Here is a 27,509-nt window from a genome sequence, read left to right as displayed (position 1 = left end):
ACAGAGGGAGATTCTGTCTCAAAAAAAACAAAAAATCCTGAGGACAGGGGAAAGTGAAGTGATCAAAAGTGAGCAGATTTTCTAGGGGAATTATATAGAAGAAGGGAAAAACACTGATTGCATTTCCTACTTTTACAGGTGTTAGCTCAAGAGTGTGTTGTAGTCACTGATTTGAGGGGCAGATAGAGAGGGTTGAAATCAGATAGAAAGCCATACAATTTTTCTGTCCTGAAGGACCAGAGGGCACAGTTTAAGACAACCACATGTGTTAGAAAATAGAAAAGAAATCCAAGGAAAGAGAGAACCAGAAACAGAAAGCCCTAAATTCTGAGTAGAAAGTTTGCTCAAATCTCTGGTTGGCCCATCAACCATGCATGAGTAGGATGACCTACAAGCTCTAAAGCTAAGGACGAAAGAACTGAACTGAGATTTGAACAGCCATCCAAAAGGCAGAGTTTGGAACTTGAGTCCAAACACATTAATTGCCTTTTAAAATATGCAATAAAGGAAAACACTCTTTGAAAGAATATAGTAGATCCTAGGGTCCACAACAAACAATATTCAGGACACAATCCAAAATTTCTTCACATATGAGAACCAGGAAATTGTGATCTACTTTGAAGCAAAAAGATAATCAGTGGAGACTGACTCCCACATGACCAAAATGTTAAAACTAGACAAGTATTTTAAAGCAAGTTTTATGACTATGCTCAATGAATGTAAAGAAAATATGCTCATGATGTTTGAAGTTATAGCATCTCAGAAGAGAAATAAAAGCTATAAAACAGAACCAAATAGAAAAAGATATTTCTTATGACTAGTTCTTAACCCAGTGTGGGTCACAGAGTAGATGGTTTATTTCTTCATTTTTGTTTTTATGACTGATTTTATTTCAAATGGCAGATTAACACAAATTAAACTTTATATCTATTTTTCCAGCTTTATTGAGATATAATTGATAAATAAATTTGAATACATTTAATGTGTACATCATGATGATGTGATATTCATATACACTATGAAATGATTACCACAATCAAACTATTAACACAATCAAATCTAATGAACACATCCATCACTTCCCATAGTTACCTTTGTGTTGTGTGTCTGTGAGAACACTTAATGTCTACAGAGTAGATGCTTTAAAAATATTTGTTAAATATTACTCAGAACTTTCTGATTTTTCTTTAACTTTTTTTCTTGAGTCTTACTTTTTATTCTTATTGCCTGTTTGTTTAAAATTTGGCTTTATTCTTTAAAGAGTTTTTAGCCCTACCATATTGATTTCTTCATTCAAACAGTTACTAGGTATGTACCAGAAGAATGATGATGATGACAATAGTGATGGTGAAGGAGGAAGACGAGGAGAAAGACAATTTGCTTCATGAAGACAGGAACATTTTATGTATCCCAGGTGCCTAACACAAGACCTGGGACATAGTTAATTACTCTAGTTAATATTTACTAAATGGGCTGGGAGCGGTGGCTCATGCCTGTAATCACAGGACTTTGGGAGGTTGAGGTGGGAGCATTGCTTGAAACCAGGAGTTCAAGCCAGCCTAGGCAATATAGGAAGATTCCATTTCCATAAAAATACAAAAAATTAGCCAGGCATGGTGGCTCATGCCAGTAGTCCCAGCTACTTTGGATGCTGAGGGAGGAGGATCGCTTCAACCGGGGAGATTGAGGCTGCAGTGAGCTCAGATTGCACCACTGCACTCCAGCCTGGGTGACAGAGTGGAACTGGAACCCTGTCTTGAGAAAAGTTTTTACTAAATGAATTAATAAATGAATAAACAAACAAATGATTGAATACAAATATTCCATAAACTATCTCTGTTTTACTTTATCTTTTATCCACACCTTGGTCTTTTAAATTCTCCTAATGTTGAGCTACCAGTTTCACATTGTCTATTTCTTCATTTCACTCTTTCTTCTTTGTTCTTTTGGGTGCTCAGCATTTTCTTTCTATGGTTTTATTTATCACTATGTCTTTTCTGAATCTCTTCTTGACCATCTGTTTTTCAATATGGATGAGGTGGAATTCACAGATTTGCCACCATTTCTTTTTCAAACCTCTTGGGGTAAAACAAAAACATTAAATTGTAAGACAGTTCTGTATTGATCATAACTGGCTACCTTGCCTGTGAAAGATGCAGCCTTCTAAGTTGTTATTTTTCTTTCACAGAGCCATGATAGTAGCTCCCTTCAGCAGCACCCCAGCTTTCATAGAATAAACATATAAGGACCTTACCTTTCAGCAAATTATTCAGAAACTGAATCAACACTGTTACCTTACTATTAATAATTAAAAGATAATATTGTTTTCATTGCAAGTAAGAGAAACTCAATCTAGCCCAGGCATAGAAAGGTAATTTATTAAGGGCCTTATCATAGAAACTCTGGTTTAAGGGTCAAACCAGGAGATAGAGTGGTTCAAATAATGTCACCAGACTCAGCCGTGTGCTCACTATCTCTTTACAGTGCTTACCTCTTACTTTATTTCAACCTTAGGTGGATGTTCTTTTCATGATAGAAAGATGCCTTCTGGAAGCTCGAAACTCCCATTTAACTTCTCTGAGTCCCTCTCTGGGTGCTTACTCACTGATTAGACAGCTTTGGGGCACATGCTATTATGAAAACACTCATTACATCCAGGGCAAGGAATATGCTCTTGCCCAGATTGCTTAATGTGTTCACCTGTAGTGGACAATACTAGTGCCCTGAAAATATCCCCTCTGATCTGCTTCACATGCCCTTTTGGCCTATCCTGGAGTACTGTGTGCTTTGCTGCTATTGCCTTGCAGCTGCAATCTTCAGATGATTGCCCTGAACTGTCTTGACTCAGAGAAAGAGAAAGAAAGAGAGATAGAGACATCATGGAAAAGAGAGAATGTCTGTAAGTCTATACTGGTTCTGGGTCAACCCATAGTAACTTACTAGACTGAGATATAAAAGACAAGCTCCCTTGCTGTGAGGCAAAAAAAACTCTAATTTGCAGCTTTATACTTCAGAGCTGTCTGTCTCTGGCATCAAACAGGGTAGAACTTTACCCTAAATCACATGCTTGTATGACTTCCTCCTCTTCCCTATCTTTCTCCTCCCCCTTTCTTGTGGATTATTTGGGAAGCACCTCCTAAAGAAATCATTTGCAATCAAATTCTTGGCTTAGAATCAGCTTCTGAGAGAATCTAACCCAGAAAGTATCCTTGACTGCAGGAGTCCAGACTAATATGGAGTCAGAGTTGGAAAAGGAGGCTAAGGAGAATCAACATGCTGTTGACAATGGGAAATCAAAGCTGGTAGATTAAAACAATAGTATGAAGTATAACTTCCAAATTAGTACAAGTTAACTCCTTTTATTGCTTCTTTCAATTCTTTTTTTTATGATGACAACTATTTCTTCTACAAAATGTGTAGAAATAATTCTCTTTGGCTTGCCTTCTGTCTTTATACTATTAATCCAGTTCTGTCTTCCCCTTCTGTTTTGACTTTGGTTGGTTGAGACTCAGATTCCAGCTTATATGGAGATACTTTTGAGATATTGAGAGGTCTCTTCTGTTGTGATCTCTGTGATGCAGTTTGTATAAACTATGTCTGAGCTTGGTCTGTCCATTCCTAATCTTTTTTCGTCTTAACATGAGGTAACTCCAGTACTCAAGTTGTATTCTATAGACCACTTACTTTAAGGGGACGATCTTGATTTATTTCATTTGCCAATTTAATTCCAAAACTTCTCATTACTGGCATAATGAGATATTTTGCATATTTAAATAGCACTTCTCTTTGTTTTTCAGTATCTGATTTTAAAGAAAAATATAATTTTGTCCATAAAAATGTGTTTTAAGGATTTCATAATATGACAGTGTCTTTAATAAGTTCATAGGAAATGCATATTATGAAAAAACTATACAGATTTCAAAATTGTTGCACAAAAATAAATTTGTACTAACTTGTTATAACCTATCTGTATAGGATCTAGTTTGAGGTAGTTTGAGGTACCAAGAAGGATAAGACATCAGTTTGAAAGGAGCCCCTATCAGAGTAACATGAATTCTGCTAAAACTGAGGCAAAAACAAACATCAAATTTATGGTGAAGCTTGGGTGGAAGAATGTGAAATCACTGATGTTTTATGAAAAGTTTATGGAGACAATGCCACAAATAAATTAGTAGTTTGCAAATGGATAACTCATTTTAAGAAAGGAAGAGACAGTGTTGAAGATGAAGCTGGCAGCAGCAGATCATCCACATGAATTGGCCAGAAAAAAATTAATTTTATACATGCCCTAATTAAAGAGGGCCAGTGATTGAGTGATTGACAGCAGAAACAATAGCAGATACCATAGACATCTCAATTGGTTCAACTCACCATTCTCACTGAAAAATTAAAGTTGAGCAAATTATCCACTCTCTGCAGATTAGCTGCAGATGACAGCAGAGCTTTCAACGGAAATTTTAAACAAGAGGGATCAAGATCTTGAAGTATTTCTTTGAAGAGCTGTAACAGGAGATGAAACATGGCTTTACCAGTATGAACCTGAAGACAAGGCACAATCAAAGCAATGGCTACCAAGAGGTTGAAGTGGTCCAGTCAAAGCAAAAACAGAGTGGTCAAGAGCAAAAATCATAGCAACTTAAGCAAATGCTTAAAGCATTTGACTTGTTGACTTTCTGGAGGGGCAGAGAACAGTAACATCTGCTTATTATGGGACTGTTTTGAGAAAGTGAGCCAAAGCTTTAGCAGAAAAGTGCCTAGGAAAGCTTCAACAGAGAGTTCTTCACCACGATGACAACATTCCAGCTCATTTATTTTATCAAACGGTAATTTTGTAAGCGTTCTGATGGGAAATCAATAGGTAACCACCTTTCTGTTCTGATTTGGCTCCCTGTGACTTCTTTTTGCTTCCTAATCCTAAAAAATCTGTAAAGGGCACTGATATGGCTTGGTTGTGTCCCCACCCAAATCTCACCTTGAATTGTAACTCCCACAATTCCCATGTGTTGTGGGAGGGACCCAGTAGGAGGTAATGGAATCATGGGGGTGGGTCTTTCCCATGCTGTTCTTCTGATAGTGAATAAGTCTCATGAGATCTGATGGTTTTATAAAGGGGAGTTTCCCTGCAGAAGCTCTCATCTTCTCTTGTTTGCTGCCATGTGAGATGTGCCTTTCACCTTCTGGCATGATTGTGAGGCCTCCCTAGCCATGTGGAACTGTGAGACCATTAAACCTTTTTCTTTTGTAAATTGCCCAGTCTTGGGTATGTCTCTATCAGCAGCATGAAAATGGATTAATACAGGCACCTAGTTTTCTTCAGTTAATAATGTAAAAAGACTGCATTGATAATGATTAAATTCCCAGGGCCCTCAGTCCTTTAGGGATGGGTTAAATGCTGGTATCATTGCTTAAAAAAGTGTCTTGAATTTGATGAAGCATATGTTGAGAAATAAAGCTTATATTTTTTGTTTTTGTCTTTTAATTCCATTTTCCACAAACTTTTGAAGTCCCCTCATGTGTACCTGCTCTCCTTCAGTCAATGATGGATTTTTCTCAAGTTATATTAAGTTCTTAACTATATAACCAGCCATTTCTCTGTATGCACTATTTTTATGCACCTCTAAATGTTTTCAGTACAAGAGTTTTAAAAATCCAAATCTATATTCTATATTTAGAAATGTCATTGGTTTCCATTTGAACTTTATATCTAAAATTAAAAATGCTATTTCTACACTTTCAGTACTTAGTCATATACTTGAGTCATTTCAACATTTTATAAATTTCATTGATAACAGTAAACAAAGTCTGTTTAGAGAGAAAGGTCTCAAAAACCCAATTTCAAGTGCCACCTTCTTCCTAAAAGTAGCCTGATTTTATTTTGTGTCACTTTGTTCTTCACTCAAAGTTTTGTCATAATGTGTAGTAATGTACAGCTTCCCTATGTATTCTCTTTTCCTGGTGAATTGAGAGCTTCTCTATAGCTAAACAGTTTTTTGCTTATCTTCATGTGTCTAGCATCTAGCACAGTCCTAAATACAAAGTATAATTTCAAAATGTCAGTTGAATCAATGCTTCATGAATAACACATAAAAACACTGAATAATCTGCTAACTTCTGTTGCTGCAATGTCTGCTTTAAAAATAATTGTGCTTATGAGTTGTGGACCCTCAAATTTCGGAAGGTCTTTAAAATTCACTAAGAAGTTGAGATTCTTCCTAAGAAAGCTCAGAAAGCTAGTAAGTTCAGAAGTTGGGATCAAACCCAGGCCTTCTGATTCCATGCTAAAATTCTCTCTTTATTCTTGAATTGGCAACCTGGCATTTGCTCACATTTATCCTTTCTTTATGACTTCCTTTGCTCCGAAACTACTCTTGAAAATGTATGTTATTTAATTCCTTTTTTTAAATTAGAGAGAATAGCATGTTTTCTAATATTTTTCTCTTAAATCCATTACTTCTCTTTTATTCTCATTTCTTTAACTGAATCTATACAGTTTCCTCTTTGTTTTTTAATTTTCTCAAATTCTGTTACTCTTATTTCCTTCTATATGTTCTCACATGAATCACTTCTACAAATGGAAGTCCCTACTTTATTTTCTGAAAGTTCATGTCTGTACTTTCTGCTTGGAAGGTTAAAAAATCTTTTAAAATTGTCTCACTATTTTCTTTATTATTATTATTATTATTATTATACTTTAAGTTTTAGGGTACATGTGCACAATGTGCAGGTTTGTTACATATGTATCCATGTGCCATGTTGGTTTGCTGCACCCATTAACTCGTCATTTTGCATTAGGTATATCTCCTAATGCTGTCCCTCCCCCCTCCCCCCACCCCACAACAGTCCCCGGAGTGTGATGTTCCCCTTCCTGTGTCCATGAGTTCTCATTGTTCAATTCCCACCTATGAGTGAGAACATGCGGTGTTTAGTTTTTTGTCCTTGCGATAGTTTACTGAGAAAGATGTTTTCCAGTTTCATCCGCGTCCCCACAAAGGACATGAACTCATCATTTTTTATGACTGCATGGTATTCCATGGTGTATATGTGCCACATTTTCTTAATCCAGTCTATCGTTGTTGGACATTTGGATTGGTTCCAAGTCTTTGCTATTGTGAATAGTGCTGCAATAAACATACATGTGCATGTGTCTTTATAGCAGCATGATTTATAGTCCTTTGAGTATATACCCAGTAATGAGATGGCTGGGTCAAATGGTGTTTCTAGTTCTAGATTGCTGAGGAATCGCCACACTGACTTCCACAATGGTTGAACTAGTTTACAGTCCCACCAACAGTGTAAAAGTGTTCCTATTTCTCCACATCCTCTCCAGCACCTGTTGTTTCCTGATTTTTTAAATGCAGATCAAAACCACAATGAGATACCATCTCACACCAGTAAGAATGGTCTCACTATTTTCTGATGTCCTTTTAGTTTAAAATATATAAAATTATATATTCTTATATCATCATAAAATATTCCTTGTAAATAGTTGGAAAATGATTATATCTTGTTATTGAATTGTCCAGATTAACATATATATAATTGGGCACAAAAATACATGAATGCACATATTTAGTTAGAGATCATGTGTAAAAGACAGAATGAGTGACATATACCAAAGTTGAAACACCAAAGAGTATAAGAACTACTTTGGAAAGTATAAATCCAAAATAATAGTATACAAATTAAAGATATATTTACGATAAGAAGACAAATAATGAGGTTTAGACCCATTGTGTATCATAGTGATTGCTAAAGTTTGGAAATTTGTTCTCTCCAAACCTCATGTTGAAATTTCATCCCCGAGGTTGGAGGTGGGGAGGTGTTTGGGTCATGGAGTGGATCCCTCATGAATAGATTAATTTCCTCCCTTAGGAGTGAGTGAGTTCTCACTCTATTAGTTCTGTGATAACTGGTTGTTAAAAAGAGCCTGGCACCTCCCCCATCTTGCTCTCTCTCTAGCTTCCTTTCTCACCACGTGATCTCTACACACACCAGCTCCCCTTCACCTTTGGCCATGAATGGACACAGTCTGAGGATTTCAACAGGTGTCCAATCTTTCAGCCAGCAAAATAGTAAGCCAAGTTAACCTTTTTTTCTTTAAAAATTATCCAGTCTCAGGTATTCCTTTCTAGCAATACAAACAGACTAAGACAGTGATACGATATTTCCAGATGACTAAGAGAACAGTCAATTTTTCAACTTCACCTTCTATTCTTCTGGTTTCTTTCTCAGTAAGACTTGCCATAATGGCCTTAAAGAAATGTAGGCCAAAGGTTTAAGGAAGAGTTGTGTTCAACTTTTCAGGTGTGTATAGGTTTGATCACAGGTAGTAAACAATATTGTATATTCTTGACTAATTTAATTTTGAATTCTGAGTGCCCAGCAGATACTTGCCTGGTGTCTGGTCCAATGTAGGTGCTCACCAACGTTGGCAGAATGAATGGATGTTGTTGCCAACAACAATCTGAAGAAACATGGAAAGTAACAGAAGGTCAGAACCCTAAAACAGGGAAAATGTGTCTTCTGAAAACTATAAAACAATGAGTTTACTGAAGATACCTAGCAGCCTACTAGGAATGGATTGGAAGTATGACCTAGAAAACCAGAAAAGAGGGCTTCAGACAAGCAATTAGATAGAAATATGGGGTACATTAAAATGGGCCCAGATTAATGGATTCATGATTTTTCAGATTTATACAGATCCATGATTTTTCTTATCCACCCTTTTGACCACAAAACAAATTATTCCAATGAAATCTTTCTGGAAGACAAACATGTAGAACTATTACAGTGAGAGGTGGCAATTTGGAACTTTATATTCTTGTTGTCTCTTTTCTTGTTCTTTCCTCCTGTGGTGGCCCCAGAGGAACCTCCAGAGAGCCCTAAATATAGGTGTTCCTAAATTGAAGCATGCATGGAAATCAGCTGAGGTATGATAAAAATGTATACTTCTGTACCTTACCACAAGAGATTCTCATTAACAAAGAAATACCCAAGTATCTCAGCTGATGGCTATGTAAATACTGCCCGGGCTCTGAAAAGCACAATTGGAAACCAGTAATGTAAAGATAAACTGCCGTCTGTGTCCACAGCCTGTTAGGAAGTTAAAAACCTGGGGTAGATGAAATTATGAAAGGAGTTAAATGCAAACCAGCTGTAGGTTAATATGGAGGGAAGTTTTGTGCCATTAGTACTGTCATTTGGTGTCATGACTAGTTAAATCCTTTTACTTATTGCTTTTTTAGATAGCATTCATGGGACACGTTCAGTGTTCATGCAGCAACTGAGAATTTGACATCATATGAAAGGAAACAAAAAATATCCTTATTTTTCATCTTCTCTACAGAGCTCAGCCTTTTGCTTGTCCCCAGGACAATTCAGCTAACTCAGGAGGCAGCTAATTCTTCTCAAAAACAGTGACTATTTTACTTTGTCCCCTTCACTTTCCAGGGGCTTTTGCCATAGTGCCAGTTTAGCTCTTGTATTCCTCCCTTTTCATCAACCACCTGTGTTTAAAAGTGTCCCAGGTGCTCGTGTTCAGTTATTCATTGGCATTTCTTTCTTGCCATAGCAATTCCTCTCAGTGTGCCCTACTGAATCTTTCTCTTCTCTCTATTTTATGTATGTACATTTACATGTAGAATTTTTTCATCAGGAGCTACATTATCACCTTTCTTTAGGTTATTCTCTGGACCATATCTGTGAATCATTCACCCCAAGCCTGAGAGCAATATGCTGGGCCAAGTTCAACTAGGGTTCTGATTTTACCTACTGTGCGTGAGCATGTCACATGTATCCCTCAGATCCAATTTTTCTTTGTCTCATGAACTGCTCTGTATTACAAAGAAGCTGACATCTATAGGCGGCATATCCCATGTTCCATGTCAAATAACTTCCATCTCTGTTCACCCAAAAGGAGTACTGATGTAAATCTGGAACATGGGAGGAGGAAACACTCCCAATTTCCATTCTGTCTCTAGCGGCATGTCTGACGGGGGTGGGACCATCCACGACTCCAACTCCTTTCTAATAGATCAGTCATGTTCCAGTTTTCTTTCAGGTAACCCTGACTCCGAGTTTTGGTAATACTGTCTCTTTATCATTTTGTCTCTCCAGCTCTAGGGTATAGTGAGGTTTTGCTGTTGCTAATCTCTAAATTACATAGATTTCTCAGCTCCTCCATCACCCGTGTAACCAATCCCCTGAAATAAATTCCCTCTGAATTAAATACTTGAAATTGTGTTTGTTTTTCTGATTAAAACTCCACTGTTACACCATATTACTTCTCACTCTCTTTCCATTTCTCCCTTTCCACTTTCTTTCTCTCCTATTTTTAACATTTATTTTAGGTTCAGATGTTCATGTGCAGGTTTGTTTTACAGGCAAATTGCATGTTATGGGGGTTCAGTGTGCAGAGTATTTCATCACCAGGTAAAGAGCATAGTACTGGATAGGTAGTTTTTTGATTATCTCCCTCCTCCCACCGAGGGCCTAGTGTCTATTGTACCCTTCTCTGTATCCTTATGTTCTCCATGTTTAGCTCCGCCTTGTAAGTGAGAACATGCAGTATTTGGTATTCTTTCCCTGCATTTAGTTCACTGAGGCTGATGGCCTCCAGCTCCATCCATGTTCCTGTAAAGGACGTGACCTCATTCTTTTTTATGGCCAGATAGTATTCTATAGTGTATATGTACCATATTTTCTTTATACAGGCTACTATTGATGGGCATTCAGGTTGATTCCATGTCTTTGCTGTTGTGAATAGTGCTGTGATGAACATCCACGTGCATATGTCTTTATAGTAGAACAATTTATATTCCTTTGGGTATATACTCAATAATGGGATTGCTGGGTTGAATGGTAATTGTGTTTTAAGTTCTTTGAAGAATTGCCATACTGCTTTCCACAATGGCTGAACTAATTTACATTCCCACCAGCAGTGTAAGCATTCCCTTTTCTTCACAATCTCACCAGCAGCTGTTATGTTTTGACTTTTTTATTAATAGTCATTCTGACTGGTGTGAGATGATGTCTCACTGTGGTTTTGATCTGCATTTCTGTAATGATTAGCGATGTTGAGTATTTTTTCATATACTTGTTGGCCACGTGTATGTCTTCTTCCAGACTCTTGCGTCTTTATTTCTTCTCCTTCTGTTTCTCTTCCTCCTCCTCACTTTGGCAGCCTAGGAACTTCTCAACTTAAATGACAAAGCTTCAATTCTATTTCAGATTTTTCAGTGAAACAGACCACCCTTAAAAAGTTATTATGAAGCAGTTTCTTTTTATTTGAATTCTGGTTTCGTGTGAGACCTAAATGTAGTCATGAAACCTCTTTACGGTTTGGTTTTCTTATGTGTATAAAGAGAATAATACTCAGCTTATAGAATTAATTTGAGGATTAAATAATATAAATCTGAAAAGCATATGTTGTCTGGCAAGTTGTAAGCCCTCAAAATATTTGCTGATCTTGTAGTTTCTAATCAAGCCTGGGCAATGGCAGGCGCCCCTCCCCCACCCTTGCTGCTGCCTTGCAGTTTGATGTCAGACTGCTGTGCTAGCAATCAGTGAGACTCCGTGGGCGTAGGACCCTCCGAGCCAGGTGCGGGATATAATCTCCTGGTGTGCCGTTTTTTAAGCCCGTTGGAAAAGCACAGTATTAGGGTGGGAGTGACCCGATTTTCCAGGTGCCATCTGTCACCCCTTTCTTTGACTAGGAAAGGGAACTCCCTGACCCTTTTCGCTTCCAGAGTGAGGCAATGCCTCGCCCTGCTTTGGCTTGCACCCGGTGCGCTGCACCCACTGTCCTGCACCCACTGTCTGGCACTCCCTAGTGAGATGAACCGGGTACCTCAGATGGAAATGCAGAAATCACCCGTCTTCTGCGTTGCTCACACTGGGAGCTGTAGACCGGAGCTGTTCCTATTCGGCCATCTTGGCTCCACTGATCTGATCTTGTAGTTTCTATGTTACATGTACAGTTCCTAGAATATGTCCTGGTAGTTAAGAAACTTTCAATTCAATATAATGTATCTTCTACATGTATATACTGTTCTACAAAGACTCTTGGAGTTCAGATTGATAAAACAGAAAAAAAACCCTAAATCCTTAATTTTTGAGAAAGTTTAAAATATATTCAGCATACATGTTTACTAAGGACAAGTGAGTATCAAGTAACTAAAGTCTTTTAATAACTGTGGGGGTTTTATTATTGAACTTTGCCTCCACCCTTTAATTCTTTCCAATAGATTGTATAACCAGGAAAATATCAATTTTCTCATTCAATATGAATCTATCTGTCTTATTTACCATGAACCTTGCAGTTCTTTGGTGCCATTCTGATACTTCCTTTACTCATTCACTTCCACTGACCCTATTCCTTTCCCTCATCATGACAATGGAGTATTCTAGCCCTCACTTTTGTTAGAATAATTCAGAACCTTTTGAGACACATAGATACAATTTTATTCATTTTTAATGCTAATGTTGCCACATTAAAGATTTAGCAAGGAATTCTAGAAAAATGACTGCCTGCCGCAGTTTTTTACCCTTCCATTTTCAGCACTAGTCATCTGTCTCATATGGATCAAATGGCTGCTGGGGCAACACACTCCTGGATGCACATAATGCATTGGGTGCTGTGGGAATACAGGTAGTGAGAACTGGTGTGGACCAGACTAGAGGTAGAATACTAACATCTAATAGCCCAGAGAGAAGGATTAGAACTAAGACACTTTCTAAGAGATCTTGACTCAATGATATGTGGGAGCAAGACCAGCTATATAACTTGAGGATCCAGTGTAAAACAAAAGTGCAGAAACTGTTGTTGAAAAATTATTAGAAAATGTTAGATGATGACAGAACATTAAACAAAGCATGGGCCCTTCTATGTTCAGGGCCTTATGTGGCTGCACAGACTGCACACTCATTATCTAGTCCCGAGTGGGGGTAGGTGTGTTAAGAAAAGGAGGATGCAAACATCAATCTTGTATGGTTGTGTCAGATTCCCTAGCCCAAGAATCAAGCAGCTGAACTGATGGGCTGAGTTCTCCCACGTGTGAGGCTCAGGGAGTGTGAGTGGACTGAGAAGCAAAGGGGCTTCCTCCTAATATCTCATCAAGTGACTGGCATCGTGCCTGCTACCGTACCACTAGTCCACAGGGTTTGGTTACTTCATCTTATTTGACACTGATCTGGAAGTTCTAGCAAATGCTATCAATCAATGGTCAAAAGTAAAAAAAAAAAAAAAAAAAAAAAAAAAAACTGATATAAACATTGAAGAAATTTTCAAAAATTTGAGAGAGGGCAAGATGGCCAACTAGATGTAGCCGGGTGGAAAAAGCTGCCACCAAGAGACCAAGATGATTGGACTACCATTAGCAGATCTTCAGAGGGAAGGCACCGAGAGTGGACAGAGACATGACACACAAGCAGGCTGAAGGGGCAGAAAGCCGGAAGCCTCGTATGGGGCTACTGTGCACCGAGGCTCATTCCTGGCCCCCAACAACTCCAGGGGTGAGTTGAACTGGCAAGGAGCAACACACTCTTGCCATGAGCCTCTGGAATCCTGGCAGGAGAAGACTCAACCTCCATGGACATTTGAGCTGGCAGAAAGAGCTGCTTAGAGAAGTGGTAGGGGAAGCAAGCCAGCCAATGTGGAGCGCAGATTTGGTATGAGAGCCTCTATAGCAGAGTACGGCCAGGGCCAGCCATTCCCCCAGGCTTGACTTTCTCCTATAGGAGACTTTAGCGCTAGGGGAACTGTCAGTCCTGAATTCTGCAGGGTGGTCTTGCCCATCAGATGGGGACATGCAACCTGAGCCACCACTTAGTCTGCTGGTGTCTCCTAGGGCTCCAGCTTGGCCACATGCACTGGCAGGGCAGCCTCAGGTATCCTAGGGGCTCCATCATAGCTTCTCGGGGGTGGACCCTGCCTGACTGGAGGAGAGCTCCAGCAACGTAGATTCTACAGCCACACACACAGCCCACCCACTCCCTCCTCTGGGCCCACAGCAACCACCCTCACTCAATTACTTTGCCAGCATGTGTGTGCAGAAGCGGGTTTTGCTTTCTTTGCCCCAAAATGCCCATGTGTGTGCATGCACCCTGCCTTGCCACTGTTGCAACAGAAGTGTAACCTTCCCTGCCCTGACTAGTCGACTGCCACTAAAGTCAGAGTATTGGCAGGTACAGAGCCAGCCAGCCCCGCTCCGGCCAGTGCCCACCCTTGCATCATTGCTGCTACAGGAGTGAAACTAGGCAATGACACTTGTAGGCTCAAAATAAAGGAGTGGAGAAAAATCTACCAAGCAAATGGAAAACAGAAAAACACAGTGGTTGCAATCCTAATTTCAGACAAAACAGACTTTAAACAAACAAAGGTCAAAAAAGGCAAGGAAGGGAATTATATAACATTGAAGTGTTCAATTCAACAAAAAGACTTAACTAATATATATATATAAAATAGTTATATATATATATAATAGTTTTACATATACATACACACATAAACACACACACACACACACACACACACCCAACACAGGCACACCCAGATTCATAAGAGAAGTTCTCAGAGACCTTCAAAGAGACTTAGACTCCCAGACAGTAATAGTAGGGGACGTTAACACCACACTGACAATATTAGATCATTGAGACAGAAAGTTAACAAAGATATTCAGGACTTGAACTCAGCTCTGGATTAAGTGGACTTGATAGATATCTACAGAACCCTCCACCCCAAAACAACAGAATATACATTCTTCTCATTGCCACATGCACTTACTCTAAAATTGATCACATCATCAGAAGTAAAACACTCTTCAGTAAATGCAAAAAAAAATACTGAAATCATAACAGTCTCTCAGATCACAGCACAATCAAATTAAAATTCGAGATTAAGAAACTCAAAACCACACAACTACATGGGAATTGAACAACCTTCCCCTGAATGAATCTTGGGTAAATAATAAAATGAAGTCAGCAATCAAAAAGTTCTTTAAAACTAATGATAACAATGAAACAATGTACCAGAATCTCTGTGACACAGCTAAAGCAGTGTTAAGAGGGAAATATGTAGCACTAAATGCCCACATCAAAAAGCTAGAAAGATCTCAAATCAACAACCTAACATGACAACTAAAGGAACTAGAGAACCAAGAGCAAACCCCGAAACTAGCAGAAGACAAGAAATAACCAAAATCAGAGTGGAACTGAAGAAGATAGAGACACAAAAAACCCTTCAAAAAATCAAGAAATCCAGGAGCTGGTTTTCTGAAAGAATAAAATAGACTGTTAGCTAGACTAATAAAAAAGAGATAATCAACTCGACAAGATCAGAAATGGTAAGGGGGGATAGCACCACTGACCTCACAGAAATGCAAACCACCAGAGAATACTACAAACACCTCTATGCATATAAACTAGAAAATCTAGAAGAAATGGATCAATTCCAGGACACATAGACCTTCCCATGACTGAACCAGGAAGAAATTGAATTCCTGAACAGACCAATAATGAGCTCTGAAAATGAGTCGGTAATAAATTGCCTACCAACAAAAGAAAGCTCAGGAATGGATGGATTCACAGCTGAATTCTACCAGATGTACAAAAAGAGCTGGTACTATTCCTACTGAATCTATTCCAAAAAACTGAGGAGGAAGGATTCCTCTCTAACTGATTCTATGAGGCTGGCATCATCCTGATACCATGACTTGGCAGAGTCACAACAAAAAAAGAAAACTGCAGATGAATATCTTTGATGAACATCAATGCAAAAATCCTCAACAAAATACCAGCAAACTGAATCCAGCAGCACATCAAAAAGCTTATCCAGCATGATTGAGTAGGCTTTATCCCTGGGATGCAAGGTTGGTTCAACATAAACAAATCAATAAATGTGATTCATGACAAACAGGACTAAAGACAAAATCACATGATTTTCTCAATAGATGCAGAAAAGGCTTTTGAAAAACATGCCTTCATGTTGAAAACTCTCAATAAACTAGGAATTGAAGGAACATACAACAAATAAAAGGAGCCATCCATGACAAACCCACAGCCAACATCATGAGGACAAAAGCTGGAAGCATTCTTTTTGAAAACCTGCACAAGACAAGGATGCCTTGTCTCATCACTTCTATTCAACATAGTACTAGAAGTCCTGGCCAGAATAATAAGGCAAGAGAAAGAAAGGGCATCCAAATAGGAAGAAAGGAAGTCAAACTGTCCCTGTTTGCAGATGACATGATCCTTTATCTAGAAAACCCAATAGTCTTGGCCTCAAAGCTCCTTAAGCTGATAATAACTTCAACAAAGTATCAGGATACAAAATCAGTGTATAAAAATCACTAGCCATTCCTATACACTAACAACAGTCAAGCTGAGAGTCAAATCAGGAATGCAATTCCATTCACAATTGCCCCCCCAAAGAATAAAATACCTAGGAGTACAGATAACCAGGGAGGTGAAAGAGCTCTACAAGGAGAACTACAAAACACTGTTCAAAGAAATCAGAGATGACACAAACAAATGGGAAAACATTCCATGTTCATGGATAGGAAGTATCAATATCAAAATGACCACACTCCACAAAACAATTTATAGGTTGAATGCTATTCTTAGTAAACTACCAATGACATTCTTCAAAGTATTATAAAAGACTATTTAAAAATTCATATGGAACCAAAATAGAGTCCAAATAAAAAAGGCAATCTTAAGCAACAAGAACAAAGCTGTAGGCATCATGCTACCTAAATGAAATAACCAAAACATCATGGTACTGTTACAAAAGCAGACACATGCATGAATGGAACAGACTAGAGATCCAGAAATAAGGTCATACACCTACAACTATCTTCAAAAAACCTGACAAAAACAAGCAATGGGGAAAGGACTTTCTAATCAATAAATGGTGCTGGGAAACCGACTAGCCATATGCAGAAGATTAAAACTGGACCCCTTTCTTACACCATATACAAAAATCAACTCATGATGGATTAAAGTCTTAAATGTAAAAAAAAATAGAAATCCTGGAAGACAACCTAGGCAATATCCTTCTGGTCATAGGAATGGGTAAAGATTTCATGACAAAGATGCCAAAAGCAAATTGCAACAAAAGCAAATTTGACAAATGGAATTAAATTAAAGAGCTTTGGCACAGCAAAAGAAACTGTCAACAGAATAAACAGACAACTACAGAATGGGAGAACATTTTTGAAAATTATGCATCTGCCAAAGTATTGGGGGAACCAGCCCCCAATATTTCAACATAGGTTCTTTTCTATTTTCCCTAAGTGTTGGCCGGTCTGAGAAATAAAGAGATAGAGCAAAAAAGAAAGAAATTTTACAGCTGGGTCTCCGGGGGTGAAATCACATGTCGGCAGGTTCCGTGATGCCCCCTGAGCCACAAAACCAGCAAGTTTTTATTACTGATTTCAAAAGGGGAGGGGTGTACAAATAGGAAGTGGATCACAGAGATCACATGCTTCAAAGGCAATAAAATATCACAAGGGCAGAGAGGCAGAGTGAGATCACAAGGCCAGGGCAAACTAGAATTACTGATGAAGGTCCATGTCCCGCTGGGCACACATTGTCATTGATAAACATCTTAACAGGAATCAGGGTTCGAGAGCAGACAACCGGTCTGACTAGAATTTCACCAGGCTGGAATTTCCCAATCCTAACAAGCCTGGGGGAGCTGCAGGAGACCAGGGTGTATTTCATCCCTTATCTACAACCGCATAAGACACTCCCAGAGCGGCCATTTTAGAGACCTCCCCCTGGGAATGCATTCGTTTTCCTGGGGTTATTCCTTGCTGAGAAAAGAATTCAGCGATATTTCTCCTATTTGCTTTCTGAAAGAAGACAAATATGACTCTGTTCTGCCTGGCCCTGCAGGCAGTCAGACTTTATGATTATCTCCCTTGTTCCCTGAAAATTGCTGTTATCCTGTTCTTCTAGGATGCCCAGATTTCATATTGTTCAAACACACATGTTTTGTAAACCATTTGTACAGATAACGCAATCATCACAAGGTCCTGAGGGACATACATCCCCAGCATACAAAGATGATGGGATTAAGAGATTAAAGTAAAGACAGGCATAGGAAACTATAAGAGTATTCATTGGGAAAGTGATAAATGTCCATGAAATCTTCACAATTTATGTTCAGAGATTGCAGTAAAGAAAGGTGTAAGAGATTATAAAAGTATTAATTTGGGGGAACTAATAAATGTCCATGAAATCTTCACAATTTATATTCTTCTGCTGTGGCTTCAGCTGATCCCTCCATTCGCGGTCCCTGACTTCCTGCAACAGCAAAGTCTAATATCCAGCATCTATAAGGAACTTTAACAAATTTACAAGAGAAAAACAACCCCACTAAAAAGTGAGCAAAGGACATGAACAGGCACTTTTCAAAAGAAGACATACATGCGGCCAAGAAGCATATTTTTGAAAGCTCAGTATCACTAATCATTAGAGAAATACAAATCAAAACCACAGTGAGATACCACCTCACACCAGTCAGAATAGCTATTATTAAAAATAACAGATCTGTCAAAAATAACAGATACTGGTAAGGTTGAGGAGAAAAAGGAAGGCTTGTACACTGTTGGTGGGAGTGTGAATTAGTTCAGCCATTGTGGAAAGCAGTGTGGTTATTCCTCAAAGACCTAGAAAGAGAACCACCTTTTGACCCAGCAATCTCATTACTGGGTATACCCAAAGGAATAGAAATCATTCTGTCATAAAGACATGTGCATGTATATGTTCACTGCAGCACTATTCACAATAGCAAAGAGATAGAACCAACCCAAATGTCCTTCAGTGGTAGACTTGATAGAGAAAACCTGGTAAATATACACCATGGAACACTATGCAGTCATAAAAAAGAGTGAGATCATATTCTTTGCAGATACACGGATGGAGCTGGAGGCCATTATCCTTAGCAAACTAATGCAGGAACAGAAAACCAAATATTGCATGCTCTTACTTATAAGTGGGAGCTACATGATGAGAACACGTGGGCACAAAGAGGAACATAATAGAAACTGGAGCCTATTTGAGGGTGGAGGGAGGGAGTGGGGAGAGGATCAGGAAACGTAACTGTTGGGTACGAGGCTTAATACCTGGGCAATGAAGTAATCTGTACAACAAATCCCCATGACATGAGTTTACCTATATAAGAAGCCTTCACAAGTATCCCTGAAATTAAAAGTTAAAGGAAAAAGAAAAACATCTCTTTTTCTTGATAAGATTGTATACTGAAAAATATATTTTATAAAACTTTAAGATATTTGATAAGAGAATTTAATAAAGTGGCTGTGTATAATAGAAACATACCATTCCCCCCCATACTTTCCCTATAGTATTAACTATGTTTTTATTAGGGAAGTAGAACTACCTGGAGTATCATGGAAGAGAAAATTTATTGCAGGAATTAAACATTACTCAACGTAGTCCTTGGAAAGTAAAGGTTCCAAAAGAAGAGTTTAAAAAATCAAAGAAAAATAACGAACTCTGATACAGGTATTTCCCAGCTTTCATACCTAGAAGGTAGGTTGATCTGGTTACTGTAGTTGGAACCATGAAGAGACTTGCATAGAGGTTCATGGAAGGTTGTGTACATGTAAGTGAATGATATTTGGTTCATCGTGGCCGCTACCTCTCTGAGTTCACAGTGAAGTGCTGGTGGCAGGTCATTGATGGTCAATAGAACCAGAGGTTAGGAAGGAGATTTGGGGAATAGAAAAAAAAACAAACTGGAACACCCTTGTGCCTTTATTCAGAGCTATATGGCTGCATCTTCATTTCTACCTCGAATATTCCATGAAACTTCACTTTGGTCAACTCTATCTATAATTATACAAGCAAAGAAAATCAGGTGAAATTGGTGCCCAGCAAGGCCATGTCTAAAATAGAACAAGTGAACTCAGTACCTAAAAAGAGAAATAGTCTACTCTCAGTAGCAAAATATCAATACATTATTTACTAATCAATTTAACAAGACTGATGTAAGATCTGCCTGAAGGAAATTATAAAATCTAATGACATTACACAATATTTGGTCTTGCCTTAGAATATTTAATACTTTAAAAATATCAGTTCTTCCAAACTTAATATATACATTTAACACATTTAGACTCTCAATCATTCTTTTTAAATAAAATGATGTTTAAGTATACACATAAGAATAAATCTTCAGGGATACTCAAGGGAGAAATAGAAGTGACTGCCAAAGATATTCAGAATATATTACTAAACGGAAAGCTTCTTCTCATAAATCATTATGATATGGCCACAGCAATAGACAAAGTGGAAACAAGGAAGAGAGAATCCAAAAGTAGATCCTAGTGCATGTGAGCATTTAAAAATGAAAGACAAATGCTGCATGATCTCACTGATTTATGGAATCTGAAAGAGCTGATGTTACAAAAGGAGAGAGTAAAATGGTGTTTACCAGGGACTATGGGGATAAAGCAGTTGGAAATATATTAGTCAAAGGACACAAAATTTCTGTGGGATAAATAAGTTCAAGAGGTCTGTTGTACAATATGGTGACTGTAGTTAACAATATACTGTGTTCTTGAAAAATGCTGAGAGTGGATGTGAAATATTCTCACCACAAAAATGATAACTATGTGAGGTAATACATATGTTAATTAGCTAGATTTAGTCATTCCCTACTGTATGCATACTTCAAAACAGTATGGTGGCAAACACGTAGAGTTTTCCCTGTCAATTTAAAATAAATAAATATGGCAGTATTTCAATATAAAGGGAAAATAATGGATTATTTAATAATGCAAATAAAAGCAATGAAATATTTAATAGAGCACAACCTATCCACCAAGAAAAAATTAAAAATGGGCCCCTTTCTTCTCTATATCAAATGTAATTCCTAGTTGGGTTAGATATTTAATGTAAAATTTAAAAAAACCTAGTAAGAAAATTCTAGAAGACTATATAAGCATGCCAGAAACAAACGAAGGCTTCTAACACTCAGAAGCTATAAAACAACAGATAAGACTAATTGTGTCTATAAAATCTAAAAGTTCTTATTATGGCAAAGATACTATAAATAAAGTGAATAAACTAACAATAAATTTGGAAAAAAGAACTTGCATAGCAGATAAAACAGCTAACATCTGTACTATATAAAAGACTCAAAAGTTAATAAGAAAAATATAAATAGGAAAATGGCAACAGATGAAGACAATGTTTATATCAGTGAGAAGCCATGTAGTCAAAAATAATGAAAAGATGGACGCATACATTAGTAGTCAAGAAAAGAGAGATTAAAGTAATAGAGTTAATGTTTTACCTTTTAGACTGGCAAATATTGAAGTGAACATAAAATCTATTGCCACCTGGGAATGGGAAAAATGGCATGCTCATAAAACGCGAAAAGAAATGTGAGCGCAATCCCTAAACACTTATAAAAAACGCATATACCCTAAAACCCAGTAATCCCTTTCCTAATAATCTATTCCCTACAAAAAAAAAAAAAAAAAGTATCCGTATGTAAGGATTCTCTACAAGGTTGTTTACATCAGCATTGTTCATAGTGGAGAAAAAAATCAATAAAAAAAGATAAATAAATTATTGTGCTTCCAAACCACTGACAGCAATGAATGAGAACTATGCCAGATACTTTATACAATTTCTATGACATTACATATATTAGCCCATTTTTCCTATACATGGATCTCTGTGTCTATATACATATATATGTATATATATGAATACGTATGTGACTCTGTGGGCATCAAGAAAAAATGTGAAAAGTTACATTTTAGGTTGTTAACTTGGGTCATCTAGTGGGGAGGAGGCAGGAAAGAAGTTAACTGGATGGAGTGGGGAATAAGAGGAGATGTAAAAATGTAAAGTACAAATGAAAAATTAATGAAAAGGAATGCATGATATAATTGTATTTCTGCATAAATACATTGTATGTGTATCTTATCCTTGTCATGTAAAATTAGAATTCTATCAGTATGTATATAAAAATACGTTTTAAAACAGGGTTTGAACTAAACCCTTGGCTGGCCCTGAGGCAATGCACCCCTTCCAGAGGTTAACTTTTTCCTTTTTTTTTTATTTTTATCTTTTAATGTTTCTAGGACCAAGAGGTCACCATGTTGGGGACTGATTGTAAAGTGAAGGCAGAAGTGGCCTTCAGGGGATTTACATCTTGGGTACATTTGCCATTGACTTATTTAATGGGAAGTGAATCATATGCTGTTTCTTTTTGAGAAACTAGAATAAGTGTATGGGGAGTGCTGAGAAACAGGGCTTAGGACCTGGGACACTGGAAGAATAAGTGTGTTGTCACAGCAATAAGAAACACAGAAGGAGACCCTGCTTTATAGGGAAGGTCACAAATTTAAGTAGAACCGACTGCATTTAAGATGCTGATTTCAGCACTTACAATTGGGCGTCAGCGAGGAGACAGCAGAAGTGGTTAGAAGGTTGTGAGTGGGAAATGGGCCTTCTTGGGGAGACAGGATGATGCAATCACTGACTGAATTTGAGAATGCAGGTCAGAAGCTTGAGGATATCATACTTTAGAGAGAAGAGCAAGGGAGACTAGAAGGATGAGAGAGGTTAATGCAGAGAAGTAGAACAAGCTGAAGAAAAATGGCCATGGGAGCAAAAAATGTTCATCTTCACGGAGAAGGTGCCTGATCACTCCAGGGAAATAGAAGGGAGAAGATGCCGTAGGCAGAGAGAAGACAGCGAGATTTGGCAACTCAGGGATATACCACTAATCTTGAGGGGGCATGTGTGCATCCAGTGGGCCATAAACGCTAGATTTGACCCTAGTGGAGGTTCACTCTTCATTAGAGATGAGAGAAAGGAGTTCAAGATGGTGTGGAATTTGAGGACGGAGATCATTTAAGACTAACTTGAGGGATGTTTGTGAATCCTTTAAAACATTATTACTACTTTAAGAAGATAGTAGCACAATTTATCTGTGCCACCAAAATGCTTGTAAAACAGCTACTCAGAACTCAGAATGGAAATTGGTCTGGAGTGAACATGGCCACTCTATGAGGCTCCTCTTGGGCAACACTAAAGTCCTCCCCACTGCACCTCTTACTCCAGCCACAGCTGCAGTGATCTGTGCTAGGTGGGCTTCCCCCAGCTTCATGCAGGAGCACCCTGGAAGCGTCTCAGGACTGCCCAGTGCATGTCTCTGGCTGTCTGACCTGCAGCTTCTTGTTCACAGGTGTATGAGTCATCCACTGGCACCTACTTGGCACCCACACATGTGGAATCCTGAAGTGTATATATGTGTGTGTGTGTATGTTGGGGATGGTGACCCTTAGACCAAAGAATAACTGTCAATAGATAAATACCTCCTTTTCTTTTTCCCAGGGAGACACATGTGCTGAGATATTTTCCATATGACTTCTCATTTGCTCTTTTCAATTACTGCATCGTTTTCTCCATAGTAGCAGTGGCCAACTCCATAATGCATTCTTGTTTCATCTCCCTTCTTCTCTGTTTCGGTTTCCCTATCCCTCATTGCCAACACTGTCTCCCAAATTATTGCACTTAAGCTTTTATTTCTGGCTCTGCCTTCTGGGGAACCCAAGGTAAGATAGCTGCTGTTTAAAGAATAGAAAATAGGAGAGCTGTGTGGTCCAACAGAAAAAAATAGGGAAAGGAATGAACGTTTTTTTCACAAGCAAGTATGCTTCTGTATCCCTTTATTTCCTTTTTTTTTTTTTTCCAAATGAGCTTAGGTCTTCAGTTACTTTTAAAATGTCTGTAATATGTCGAGATCCTTAGGTGAAAAGCAATAGAAGAACCAAGTGTTCTGTAATAGATCTTCAATTGATTGCAGAATATACAAGAGAGGGTAAAATAATTCAACTAATTTTGAATAAAATGCTTTTATAATTAAAAATCTGTTAGGAGGAACAGTCCTAATTTTCCTTTATGTGTCTTGAAAATTTGCCAGGAATTTAAGTCTTCCATCATTACACATGGCTTCTGGACTTTAACAGTCCCTTAGCTCTTTAGTTAATTTTATGACCTAAACCAAAATTACTTCTTCAGGCTTTCTTTTCTTTTTAATATCACCCAATTTAGTAAGATTTTTGGATATGGTTATTCTGATTATTCTTTTGTTATTTAATTGTGTGATCTACTGTAACAATTTATGCTATTCTGAAAGCAGTATTTGAATAGACTATTCTCTTTTTGAGGATGATCTGGGAGCTTTCCAGTCTTATGTCTGTCACTTCTTGTCTCAAGGTTGTTCAAAAATTATGTAGTATTAATGCACATCAGAAGCAAGACCAGAATTTGCGCTTTCTCTATTGCATTCAATTAAGAGAGCTCATCCAATTACTACCTCTATTTGCTTAGAAGTTATCAGCTCATGATAAGTTTCTCCAAGGACAGCATCCTAAACTTTTGTGGCTCCTTTATCTTTCTGGCATTTTGTTCTAGGCTAAACCTGTTTGAGCATTCTTCAGACAGAGCAATAAGCTCTTAAAGGAAAACAGCAAATTTGTCCTAGGGTACAAATTTCAATGTCAAACTCTATTTTTGCAATTGAATTAAACCTCTAATTTTGAGCTTGTGAACCTGAACAGAAACCTGGCAGAAGTAAACTATATCTGTGTAAGTCTGATCCCAGTTGCTTACCTTTGGCACCATTAAAATATCTGGAGAATTATAGCACTATGATAAAGTAGGTACGCTCATGGATGTTGGTGTCAAATTGTCTGAGGCTAATTTCTGACTCTATCACTTATTATCTGAGTTTGATGCAAGTTACTTAATTTCTCTAAACCTCTATATCATTATCTGTAAGCACAGACAATAACTGCTATCACCTCATCAAATTGCTATGCCTATAGAAAGCACTCCCTGACAGGGGAACATCATACACTGGGGCTGTCGGGGGTTGAGGGGCTAGGAGAAGGATAGCATTAGGAGAAATACCTAATGTAGATGATGGGTTGATGGGTGCAGCAAACCACCATGGCACATGTATACCTATGTAACAAACCTGCACGTTCTGCACATATATCCCAGAACTTAAGGTATAATTTAAAAAAAGAAAGCACTCCTTGATAACTATTATCATTATTCATTATAGCTGCGAACGTAAACTGTAGTCAATTACAATAAATACCTGCAATACCTGTGGTCTTCTTTATGATGAATATAAATTGCCTTTTAAAGAGTTTTGAAAAGTAAGAGAGAAAGAGCCAAGGAAACTTGAGATTTAATTTAAAAAATCGCTGCTTTTACTGTGTATTGGTAAAGATCATGGTTTCTTGAGCCTAAAAACATGGGTTCAAATCCCAGTTCTGCCACTTATTAGCTCTTATTAACACTTAAATGAGCTATTTAACCTTTATGTGCCTATTATCTCAGTCTGAACGGGAGATAATTATAGGGCTAACTTCACACAGTTGTTATCAAAGTTTAGTATTTTTTCTTAAACCACTACCTGGCCAGGCTGGTTTCATAGACATGTGACCTGTGCACACAAGATGCCATGCTCGGAACAATTCCATGCTTAGGCTTAGATTAATGTTCTGCTGTATCTATCTTAAAATTCATAATAATTTCTTATTTTTCTTTTTTTTTTGAGACAGAGTCTTACTCTGTTGCCCAGGCTAGAGTGCAGTGGGGCGATCTCTGCTCACTGCACCCTCTGCCTCCCGGGTTCAAGCAGTTTTCTGCCTCAGCCTCCCAAGTAGCTGGGATTACAGGTGCCCGCCACCACGCCCAGCTAATTTTTGCATTTTTTTTTAGTAGAGACGGGGTTTCACCATCTTGGCCAGGCTGGTCTTGAACTCCTGACCTTGTGATCCACCCGCCTCGGCCTCCCAGAGTTTTGGAATTACAGGCGTGAGCCACCACACGCAGCCAACAATTTATTTTTGTTCGTAATGTTAAGCATGCATATGAGCAGAGAAGGCATGCTTAATAGGCATGTCCATTCTGTTCCTTGCTGCTGTGTGAGCACATATTATTTGTGATGCCCCATGAGCACCGAATGTTAGTGGACCCAAATGTGTGAGTTCAGTGAGCACAAGGTCAATGTGTTATGTCTATGACTGATCAAATGAGAGCACAGACAGCTCCAAGGCACTATACTTTTTGTTCAAACCAGAACTATCTTCAAAGGCAGAAAGAAGACATTGGCATTCTAAGAAACAGAAATGACCAAAAAAGCCCTATCATATTATTTCTTACTCATTTTATTTCCCTTTATTAGCCAGTCGTTTATGCTGAAAATGATGAGGTAGAAGGAAAGAGAAAGAACTCATAGTTCTTTTTCCTTTCAGTTCTTTCTTGCTCATCAGTGAGCTGAAAGTAGACAGTGTTGGTAGAATGTGTCTGTATCAAGACATGAAATAAAAATAGCTGAGTTCTTTTTGTATAGTTTCCTCTGTTCTATCAAGGAAAAATATATGTATGTACAACCTGTGAGATATATGAATTCCACACTCCAACAGTTGTGCAGGAGACAATGCTCTTATATTTTCATTTAAAATTGGTATTGTACAATATAAAGATTGACAAATTCATGCTAAAATTTTTTAAAAGTTTTCCATATTTAGAATGAAATTAAATGAAAAACACCATGACAAGTCAAAAGACAGACTGTGGAAGAAAGAAAATGTCTTTATATTTTAATACCTTTTATGGCACTTTTAAATTCTTTTTTGAACAAAGGACTCTATATTTTCATTTTGGATAGGGCCCTACAAATTATATAGCTGAACCTGGTGCTTGACACATCATTGGTACTATACATGTATATCTATATGTATATATGTGCATACACAGAGGCATATATACCTCAAAGGAATCAGTGGGGGTTGCATATTGTTATATTGGAATATTGCATTCCTAAAAGGAAAATAGAGAATTTATATCTCTGGAAGAAAAATATTCGGACAGGGAAAGGTGGCTTACTCAGTACCTGAACCTGTCCCTATGAGTTTGACATTCTCCATGGGCTTAGATGCCCATCATTCCTAGATCAGGAAGTTTTTCTTCTATCCCATAGACAGTTCTCAATAGCCAGATGGGCAAGGAGCACAGTACATACTCAGTTTGTTCCTCTTGTCATCTCTTTGGCACTTTTCAGGGTTCCTCTGAAGAACTTTAAAGTTTTTAAAGACTTTCAAATACATTATTTCATCTAAGCCCCACAGTCCTTTTGAAGCAGGTAGTGGAGAAGCTAAAACTAATGTATGTGGCTAGCTGGTTACCAACTTCCCCTCCGAGAGGCATTGCCTTCTGAGTTCATCACAGCCCAAGGTCTGACCCCTCTGTGTTACAGATTTAGAAAACAGACACTGTCAGTTTTCCAGAGCTGTACTGGACTTACACATGCTGGTTCACATCAACTAAATCTGCAGGAGAATAAAGTGTGGAACCCAGAAAGCCGATGCTGTAATTTATAGAGAAATATACCTTTCCAGCACACCAGAACATTCTCTCCCTGTAGAAAAACATCCTGGGAAGTT

This window comes from Symphalangus syndactylus, chromosome 14 (assembly GCF_028878055.3).
Source record: "Symphalangus syndactylus isolate Jambi chromosome 14, NHGRI_mSymSyn1-v2.1_pri, whole genome shotgun sequence".
Taxonomy (NCBI): Eukaryota; Metazoa; Chordata; class Mammalia; order Primates; family Hylobatidae; genus Symphalangus; species Symphalangus syndactylus.
This window is presented reverse-complemented; position numbering follows the sequence as displayed.